This window comes from Triticum dicoccoides, chromosome 6B, assembly GCF_002162155.2.
Source record: "Triticum dicoccoides isolate Atlit2015 ecotype Zavitan chromosome 6B, WEW_v2.0, whole genome shotgun sequence".
NCBI classification, from domain to species: Eukaryota; Viridiplantae; Streptophyta; class Magnoliopsida; order Poales; family Poaceae; genus Triticum; species Triticum dicoccoides.
Window position 1 is genome coordinate 45,069,378 of NC_041391.1, and position 11,114 is coordinate 45,080,491.

The 11,114-nt window shown below is 46.6% G+C and overlaps 1 pseudogene; it reads left to right on the forward strand.

Annotated features, from left to right (window-relative positions):
* The first annotated feature begins 3,740 nt into the window (after positions 1-3,740).
* Positions 3,741-11,114, forward strand: part of LOC119320689 — a 91,081-nt pseudogene continuing 83,707 nt past the window's right edge.

Genomic DNA, 11,114 nt, shown 5'->3' on the forward strand with positions numbered 1-11,114 from the left:
AAATATTGATCTGAGTTCAAAAGAAATTGAACCAGGTCATGAGGGACACTGGGTCAAAAACCATGAGCTAGTTTACAAGGAAAGGCCGATCAAAAACCTAAACAAATTGACCCACTTATGTGGGAAACCGAGACAAAAAACATACAGGTAAGAGGGGAAAAGAATAATGATAAAACATGGGAGTCCCTGACAAGGCACATCCCAGCAAGTAGACTGCAATACCAGGAAACACAAGTAGATCCGGGGTGTTGTCTAAGATCATAATACAAAGACTTAAAAGATAGTGGTTTTTCATTTGGGTAACAGTCGAGTTTTTTTTCCATTCATGTTGTCATACAACATATATGCTTGCGTCCCTTTTTGTCTACCTTTGATTTGGGTCATAGCCAAGTTTTCCCCTTCTACTAACTTGAGAAAATAAGAGGCAAGGAAAAATTGAAAAAGAATTCTCTGTTGTGGACCGCCGAACGACTGGCACGACACGACCATCCTCCGTGATCAAGCTTTCGAGGACATGCAACACCTACTCACTGACTGCCCCTTCTAGTGGCAGATTTGGCACAAAATCCTGTCCAGATGCGGGCGTTCGCGGACTGATGGGCGTACTCTTTCTCAGAAGCTCCTGCAGAACTTAGCGAGATCTTTCCTCCATCCTGCTCACTGCCTGGTGGATCCACAAACACCGCAAAAGCTATGTCTTCGACTCGCTGCAGCCCTCTGCTTCACCATCGATATAGTCTATCCAGGAAGATGCGCGCCTCCGGGGTAGGGCAAGAGCCAAAGGAATGAATATGCTTCCGAGAGGTAGGCCTTTGTTTTCCTTCGGGCTGAGCATCCCATGTTCTGCTCTAGCGACCAGCTTGTTTATGTGTCCCATGATGGTATCCTTATACCTCTTTTCCCAGTCCTTCTATGAATGCAATGCTAGCTAGCTTATGCGTATTCAAGAAAAAAAACACAAGAGAAGATACAGGCTGGGATTGTTGTAAATGTGCCGAATCCTTATTAGTAACGGATGAAAACAGGAATACAAACAGGCTGGACCTAGCACACATGCTGAAACTCATGCAGATGACGATGGCACCCTAGCTAGAACTTGATAAAGCGCGCTACACTAGCTAAACTTGATCAAGCGCTCGGCATTTCAAAAGCTGAAGGCATAGACTGCACATGCTTAGAATTATACATAAGAAAACTGTCATGAGGATGTGCATGTGCATTCCCAAGAATTTCGAAAATTCCACAGATAATGAGAATGCTGAATTGATAATATACCAGTGGAGGATTACCTTGCAGGACAACCACAATGGCCTATGACTAAAATGTAAATAGTTGCCTAGATCATATATCTTGACACTTAATAGCTCAACTGTGTGATTACCTATTGAATCAACGGAGCACCACCGTAGATCAATCAACAACAATATATGAAGAAACTGGATTTTGCAGAGGACAAGAAGTAAGATATATTATTTTGTCATCTCATAAGCTAACAAATATCATTAAAAAATATTGATTTAAGAAGCACATTCGTACATACATGAAAACAGGAGTTAAGAAGTCAACAAACTCTGGGAACTACTCCCTCCGACCCATATAATATAAAAGCGTTTTTGACACTAATGTAGGAGTCAAAAACATGCTTAAATTATCGGATGGAGGGAGTATTAAATATGCAGATAGACTCAGTGATCTTCTCTTGGGGCAGTCAATATCTATATAACTAGTAATACATGTAGTTCAGTATCACATTTGGTATAATAAGTTTTGGCACAAAAGTCAGCAGTACAAGCTTGATATAGTTTTAGAAAGCTGAAAAATAGATACCATCTAGTGAAAGCCAACTTGCATCTATTAATGCCTAACTCTGATTTGCATAAAGCATAGCCTGTAATGTTGTGACACCTGGGATCAATCTAGGCCGATTTGATACCACGATAAGCAGAGGTAAAAGTTCTAACCATGTAGGACGAGCTACAAAAAAACTTTGTGATCATGATATAAGAACATACATTTAGACACATGTAAGCCCTGACTCGTGCAAACCTGAGGAGGCTTGATTTTAGCCAACCATAGTATTTGGATAACTAGATTGTAGGCCGTATAGAGAAAATATACAACTGTATCGTTCAGTTATGAAATCAGTTGTGCCTAGAACTGAACGTATCAGGCAATAGACCACTCAGAAATACAGGAGAGAGAAAAGGAAAAAAAAAACTGACCCAAACTAGCAAAGCATGAATGTCTTTCAAAACATTTAATCTCTTCAAACAACTAGCATGCGACATTTTATGATGACATGGACATACCAGTACTCGTGAATCTAATTACTGGATCAAGTGTTAGCAGTGACCATACTAGCATGCGAGATACATAAAATACCAGAGACCAACATCTAGTTAGGCAACAACACTGAAACAAATCTTTGTGGTGCAGTAAGGATTTGAAAAAAAAAATCAATTGCCTTAAGAAGCTTTAGAACACAGAACAAAAATTCCAGTCGGCCGGGCCGTCTATAATAGAGTGCCAGGCGATAGGCAATGTAAGCCAGGATAGAGATACTAATGCATTGCAGAATGGCATGTTCCCACACTTTCTTAGCTCCAATATGTGTGCTAAATAACATGGCATCAGGATGAACAAGTTCATAACCAATCCATGGTTTCTTCCCAACTAGAGGATAAGATATCAGCAATCAGGAACCAAATCATCAGTTCAATTAGATTATGCATCTAACACGGCAGAAAAACAGCATCTAGTCAAGCAAAGTACACCGAAATAGGAATTACAAGCTTACTATGGAGAATGAAAACTTTGCCGCACCGTCACAGTTTACCAATTTTCATAGCTCGTTGTTGGGCCATGTAAACCTGAATCTTGTCGGCACTTCCCCTCGGCAGGTGGCAGTGTAGTCTTCAGCAAGGTGTGGTGCAGCTTCCATGTGAGGGCATATGTACTTCTCCATAAATACCTTCTCTCTCCAAAGTAGTGTTGTATAGTAGCCATGGTCGTGCACTAGCAATCCATTTTCCTTACTAAATTTCACAACATAGTACCAGGGTCTGAGCCGTCCATCCAGGTTATAAGTGAGCATTGCCGGTCGATGAGCAATGTAGGCCGGCTACAACCCCAACTCAGAGAGAAGGAACTCGGATTTGCGCTGCAACACGTTATGTGACCCTCCCCAGCACAGATGGACCCTTGGACAAAGCAATGCCCACCTCAGCATCCGACCAGCTGAAGGTGTTCTTCAAGTACTTCACTTTGGTTGCAATCTTCTCCTCACTGAAGAATTTGACAGACAACAGAATTTCCCTGAACATCACCGAGCCACGAGGCACACCATGACATTTAGCGAACGCCAGCACCGCCGTATCTGTTCCGCACTGGTGATGAGCATCTTTGGTACAGTGGTACACACCTTCCCAATATCGGAAGCACCTAGTGTGCCCTCCTGTAGTAAGACCACATTTGGCTTGACCACCCTCTCGAGGATGTGAGAGAGGAGACTGATGTTACCCTTGAACGCTCAGAGGAATTTCTAGAAGGAGGCAGAGAGGCCCAGGTAGTACTGCACCTTGGAGACGACCGAATTGCAGCGGAAATGGTTTGCGGAGAGCGAGGCGAGGCACGCGATCTCAGAATGTGACAGACCGAGGCCGGTGAGATCGACTACGATTGGGGACATGGTCCTCTCCATGCCGGCGCAAAGGAGTTGCCGGTCCCTTGTGACGGTGGCAATGGAGAGGCCGAGGCGGGCGAGGAAGGCGAGAACAGCGTCTAGCTTGGATGGGGATCTGAGGTGTGAGAGCTTCGTAGAGGCCTTCAGCGCCTATGATCGGGTGAGGCTACAGGCGTCGACCAGGTACTCCTCGACCGCGAATCCGGTTTGTGGGGAAACGGGGGCGCGGCGGTGGAGAGGAGACGGCGGAAAGGGGATCTATGACAGGTGGTGGGAGTGAATAGAAGGTGGGCAAGGACGCAACATCATAGGTGGAGCATGGTGCATGCGAGGGCGTAGCGGTGCCCGCGTGAGGGCAACGCGCACCGCCGGGTGGTGCAAGAGAGGCTTGTCGTGATTGGCCGGTGAAGAATTGCAGCAACGCACGAGAGAGAAAAAACTTGTGAGCAAAGTGGGGGCTTTGAAGCTTTGAAGCTTTGTATTGTTTTGAAATGCAATTGTGTCAAAAGTATTGGGGCTGCGGCTTAGGCCCATCCTAGATGAAATCACCGAGGAACAAAGTGCATTCATAGCTTGTGGGTTAATTGCAGACAATGTTCCAACTACATATGAATCTATCCACTATTTGAAAAAGAAGAAAGTTAAAGGAAGTGCTTGTGTCGTCAAGCTAGACATGGCAAAGGCTTATGATCAGATTGAATCATCGTATCTGAGGGAGGTTATGCATAAGCCGTGGTTCACGGAACAGTGGATAGGAAGGGTGATGGCGTGCGTGGAGACTGTTTCATTTTTAGTACGTGTGAATGGCCACTTTTCTTTAGTATCAATTATTCAGATGAAGATTAAGTGAACAATATTTGTGTTTCTTCTGATTCCCATTTTGATGTCATCCTCGTTTCAGCCCTGATCTGGTCGCAGATGGAGGGGGGGATTCATCCTTGTCTTCATCAACTTCGATCATCACTACCCCAATATGAGTTATGAGTAGTCCATCCCGGCCCTAGACTACGGGTTCATGTGAGTAGCCATGATGTAATCTCTCGTTTTGTTGATCAACACAGTGGCCACATTGTTAGGTTAACCCAAACAAGTTTAAAGTTTAGTTTGCAAAGTGGTCATGTTAAGCAAAGAGTCCGGCTAGCAGTAGTAACTAGTAGTAACTAGACGTGTATCCAAGTAGAAGTACCAGGTATTTTACGTATAGAAATTGGAGTTGGAGTCATGTTAGGCTTGTGATCAAGCTTGCCGGTGATTAGATTAGGAGAGTCCGGTTTAGGACTTGAGTCGATGTCCATGTGATGTTAGGAGTTGAAGTACGAGTAGGTATAGCATTTTTGGGTCGGCCGCTGGGATATATAAGTAGAGGCAGGTGCGTGAGTTTTGTAACAGCGGGAGGGAAAATAAAAAAAGAAACAAAGAGAGAAAGAGGGCACGACAAGGGCCCTTGGCTATTAGTATTTTGTGCGCGTGTGTTCGTCGTGATTTTATGTGATCGATCATGTGGGCGAATTTCCAACAATTGGTATCAGAGCAAGGTTCGAGTAAAGTTGCGCTTGTCCCGGGGTGGCGACCTTGCTAGCGCCTCAGGGCGGGCAATAGAGTAGCTGTTGTAGTGACAAGGAGGAGCGGGCGATACTGTCGCTAGTGTAGTGACAAGGAAGAGTGGGCGATATAGTCGCTGGGTGGTGCAGTGACGTGGATAATCGAGCGGTAGTCGTTCGGCGGAGCGACGACGAGAAGGCAGCGAGGACGCTGTCGCAAGCGAGGCAACGGGTGATGGTTGTTCGATGGAACTACCTGGAGGAGGGCGACAGGCTGTCGTCGACAAGGAGTTGGCGATCGTTGATGGTTATAAAGGTGCTGAAGTTGCGACACCGAGCAAATCATCGAGATCATCATTGGAGGATGCAAGGTGAAGATGTGACAAAGTTGCGAGCTGTCATCAAGGTCTGCACATAAGCTCTTGTAAAGTGCGTCCAAGAGCTCGGGTGTGTGAATCTTCTGCTGTAGTTGAGATGCGTCACTGGCGGAGGAGAATTGTGAGGAAGTGCGGATGTAAAAAGGAAATTGTGCCTTGCGTTTCCGTTCGTGGTCGTGGAGTTCCCACGAGTTCATATACGGTGAAGTTGAGTTGCCCGTATATGGCGAGTTGTGATGCCGTCGGATGAAAAGCGGCATTTGGTAAGTTGTGTCACCAACAACAAAGAGATGAGATTGAAGACATGGCGGGTGATGAGATGTGACTCCCCGTTTGCAATTAATCGATGAGAAGACGAAGATCAACGTGAAGAGGACGTGCACCAGTTTAGTCGAGTTCCTATATGAGGCTATGCGTTTAGTCGGCATGTAGCACGCTAAGATGTGGTAGCCTGGCTGGTAGTCCAGGTAATCGTTGTTTCCAGTCTGCAAGTCGGCATAAGAAGCAAAATATGGTGATGAGGTGGTGGCCATCGTTGCAAGAACAGAGAAGTTGTGGTCCGGTAAGTCGCGTCACCCACTAGTAGAAAAGGGAGCATTTGTCCCGGTTCGTAAGGGCCTTTAGTCCCGGTTCATGAACCGGGACTAATGGGTCGTTACTAATACCTCCCCCCTTTAGTCTCGGGTCTAACATGAACCGGGACAGATGGTCCTCCACGTGGCCGGAGCGCCGAGCCCAGGCAGGGGGGCCTTTGGTCCCAACCCCGGTTGGTGGCACCAACCGGGACCAAAAGGCATCCACGCGTCAGCATTCAAGTGGCTGGGGTTTTTGTTTTTTTAAAGGGAGGGGGGGTTGGGGGTTTTGGGGGGTTAATTTAGGTGTTTCATATATTGTGTTAGCTAGCTAATTAATAGACAGAAGTGTCCGCTCTTATGTTTGTGCTTGGTCGACGCTACGTACTATACATAGAGAGGCCCTCGACACGCTAGCTAGTAAGAAAAAGAAGGGAACCATTAAGTACAGAAGTTTGTCATGCATACCGAGACAAGTGATCGATCGACCTCTCCTTCTCCGAGAGATTGGTCGAACAACAAGTTTTCGTATTATCTATCCGACGCTATTGGCTACATACATATACAATATGTAAGATCTCTTAATTACAATCCCCTAGCAATTGAAATCAACTTCCACATGGTATTCTCCGGCTTTATTGATGACGTGGTCAAGAAAGAATCCCGCCAATTCCTCTTGAATTGCTTTCATGCGATCTTGTTCTAGGAGTTCATTCCGCATCTGCCACGTCTAATTTGATGAAGGGGGTTAATTAATACATCTATATGAATGAAACTCAACAGAAATGATGGTGTAATAAAATGAAATTACGAATATTATTGCTTACGCACTTCATATTGTCTTTGAGAGTAGCCCCGCTTATTTTTCAAAGTCGCGTTGTGGATGAACTCGCACACGTAGTATCCACGGAAATCATTCCCTTGTTCATGCCACAAGCACTTTATGAGAAATAGAGGTCAATCAAACTGATAATGAAGCATTATAAATGGCATTGATGAAAGTATAGCTATAGAATCAACGGGAGATGCGCGCAACTAGCTAGCCAGTAGTACTTACTTTCGGGTATCTATATCGCAGCTCCTTCGGCAGTCCCGGAGCTTCTGCGATGAACTGTTTCCAAACCCTGCAAGACAAAGAAAATAATTATTATTACTTGAGATATCAGGAAATGAACAAAAAGTTGCCGATATGGTGCGATAATGATCGATTGAACTTTCTTGTTGAGCAATTCAGTCATGTCCGCATAGGTTTCGGGATCTTTCCGTCTGCGAGTCTAAGACGGTTACTAGTCCCCGCTCAAGCTTAATCTCCAGAAGAACATAGTGGAAGCTGCGCATGCATGCATAACTCATCAATTACATTACTATAACCTTGCTCGAGTAATAAGTGAAACCGAATATGCACACGACAGTAACACTCACTCGAAGTTGTAAGGAAAGAGTATGGTATCTTTGTTTTGAATTTTGATCAATGATTGTAGCAAGTTGGCCTCGGCCTCTCCGGCGTGATTTTTAACCAGAAATTCATCTATGAGATTTGTGTTAATGAACCCAATATCATACATTTCTTGTTTTCTGCACTCGACGATCTTCAATCTGCATATATATTGAGGATAATTAATTATAAATACATGCAATGAAAGAGGCGAGCTATATATAGAGACTTAATGATAGAAATAGTACTTACAGACAGTAGCAAAAGACCATTAATTTATCGAGGGCCTTTTGATTGAAGAACGCGAAGAACTCCACAAATGGAACACACAACAGATCAGTTCCAACGAGGTCGTGCTCCTCTTTAATGTTCAGATACAAACTATTCGTCCCCCCAGACTCTCTGCAGGTTTTCATGTACCAATTATGAAATCTTCGCATCATCGTTGTTAGAGATTTTTTATCTTTGACGAGAGGCTTCCCGTACTCGTATCTGTGTTCGTCCACCTCCATGAAATCAGGAAGTTGATCGTCAGGTAGGTAATATGATAGATTGCCATAACCGGGCACCGTCCCCGGAGCATTAGCAACGATGTCGCCGCTAGACACATTGAGCGGGGGGGGCACGATTGATTTGCTTCTTCGCCGAGCTGGGCAACTTTTTTCGTAGCTGCTCATTCTCTTGACCTTTCATGTCTGACAGTACTTCCCGACCGCTCCGCTTGGAGATATGTCTGTTCAATAATGCGCTCATAGTTGGTTCTCGGCGGAGACTTTGCCAGTTTCCTCAGGGCATTGAGAGTGCGCTTTGCTTTCACCGGATCTACCTTCTCCTCCGGAGGTGGATGTCTCTTTGCTTTCACCCCTTCAAAGAAGTCCTTCATGTGGGTCCGCACGATCGTCGCGTTTTCCTCCTTGGTTCTCTCGTACGGCAACTTCTCTAGAGGCTTGAGAGGTGGACCGTATCTGTATTGCCTCCCGCCTTTGGCTGTACTGCTAGACGCCAGAGCAGACGGAGCTGCTGCGGCGTCTATCTTTTTTCATGCTTGCTTACGAGGCGGAGGAGAAGGACTACGATGCGCCGGAGCAGCCGGGGCGGCGGCGGGTCTCTTTCGCCCTTGCTGGTGAGGCGGAGAAGGAGGAGGCTGCTGGCTGCTCGGGCGCCGGAGAAGGAGGCCCAGTGCCCTGATCGTCACTTGCCGGAGGTGGAGGCGGGGGAGGAGGCGGAGTGCCCTGACTCGCCGAAGGAGGAGGAGGAAGCGGAGGCGTCCAGTTCGGAAGGTTGACGAGCTCCTTCCGCCATAGGCATGGAGTCTTTAGAGCAGAACCCAGCCTACTCTCCCCTTCACCGGTAGGGTGGTCAAGCTGGAGGTCCTCAAATCCCTCCGTTATTTCATCCACCATCACCCTAGCATATCCTTCTGGAATCGGCCGGCAGTGAAAAGTGGCGCCGGGTTCAGTAGGATAAACAGAGCCAACAGCCGCCTTGACCTTCATATTCATCCATCGCGCCATAATGTGGCAATTTTGAGACTCCGTGATAGCATCCACGGGATAGCTGGCAAGAGCCGTCAAGACATGCTCCGGCTGAAGCAGCTCGGTGGAAGCCACGCTGCTTCTCCACTGAGATGGCGGGGTAGCTTCGGGGGAAGCTTCGGCAGGTCGTTTGCTGCGATCTGCTTCTCGTTCCTCTAGCCCTATTACCCTTTCGTGCAGCGCCTGCAGTTGGCCCTGCTCCAGTTTCTTCCTCCTCTCGTGGGTTTTGTAACCCCCTGCATCCGGAAAACCAACCTTCCACGGAATGGAGCCTGGCTTGCCTCGTGTCCGTCCAGGGTGCTCAGGATTCTCGAGGGCCATTGTGAGCTTGTCCTTCTCCCTGTCTGGAACGAACGTCCCTTGCTACGCTGCATTGATATAGTGTCGAAGCCTCTTGACCGGTATTTTCAGTTGCTCGTCCGTCCAATGGCACTTCCCTGATACAGGGTCCAAGGTTCCGCCAGCCCTGAAGAACCAAGTCCGGCAACGGTCTGGCCAGTTCATTGTCTCTGGTTCGATCCCTTTATCAAGCAGATCATTCTCAGCCTTGGACCACTTAGGCCGGGCTGTGAGGTAGCCACCTGACCCCGTGCGATGGTGAAACTGCTTCTTCGCAGCATTTTGCTTGTTTGTCGCCGACATCTTCTTACTCTTTTCCGATGTCTTGTGGGCCACAAATGCAGGCCAGTGATCTTTGATCTTCTCATATTTGCCGATGAATTCTGGTGTCTCTTTTTTATCGACAAACTTGTTCAGCTCTTTTCTCCACCTCCTGAATAGGGTTGCCATCTTCTTAAGAGCACAAGACTTGATTAATTGCTCTTTAACTGGCTTCTCCGGATCCTCCTGTGGCGCTAGGGTGAAATTTGCCTTTAGCTGAGTCCAAAGATCTTCTTTCTGCATATCATTGACATAAGACACCTCAGGGTCTTCCTCCTTAGGCTTATACCATTGCTGGATGCTGATCGGAATCTTGTCCCTAACAAGAACCCCGCACTGAGCAGAAAATGTGTTATTTGTCTGGATGGGTTCAATCAGTTCGCCGTCGGGCACGATTTCTATGATCACAAACCTTTCATCCGAGCTCAACTTTTTCTTAGGGCCTCGTCTCCTTACCTAAGTTGTGCTCGATCCGGAGGGCTAGAAAAAGGAAGAAAGATGAGAGTTAGTTAATATGTGTACATATACCAAAACAATGAATGCATCAATTAACTAGTCAGCACGGGCTTAACTAATATATATATACCTGGCTGGACTCGGTTCGGTCACCGGACTAGTCAGCACGGTCTCCTTCTTATACCTCCATTGGGTCACTGGAGCCATCATGAACATAGCCCTCTTCTTGTACCGACATTAATGGTCCGGAGCCATCATGAACATAGCCCTCTTCTTCACCCAGTCCTTCCTGACCATCGGTGTCATTGAGAAATGACGCAACGACATCACTTCCTTGTGCGATTATGTCCCCCAACATCGCTTCTGTTGCTTCGTCCCGTGAGTGCTCCATAGTTTCTGCAAATACTTACAACATGTCAATTATTATTCAAACATGGTACATATGGATATATATATTAGTGGCAAACATAGAACTAGCTAGCTAATCACAATAAGGAATCATGTTAGTGGCCTCGACGCTGCTTCTCTAGGGTTTGGGGTGGCCTCGACACAACGCTTCAAGGGTTTGGGGTGGCCTCGATGACAACGCTCTTTTAACTTGGTAAATTTGGGTGGCCTCAAGAGAGTTAATTTGTCGGGTAGGGGCGCGGCGGGATGGGGTAGGAGACCAACATCGTTTTCTCTCTAGGGTTTGGGTGACCTCGAGAGTTTTGGTCGAGCGAGAGGGCCGAGGGTGCTGGTGCCGTGGTATAAGTTATCACGGTGAAGAGGGGGTATATATATCGACCGCCCCTAGTTATCTAGTGGGTTATATCGACAACAACGTGACATACATATACATGGGAAAATAATGTTA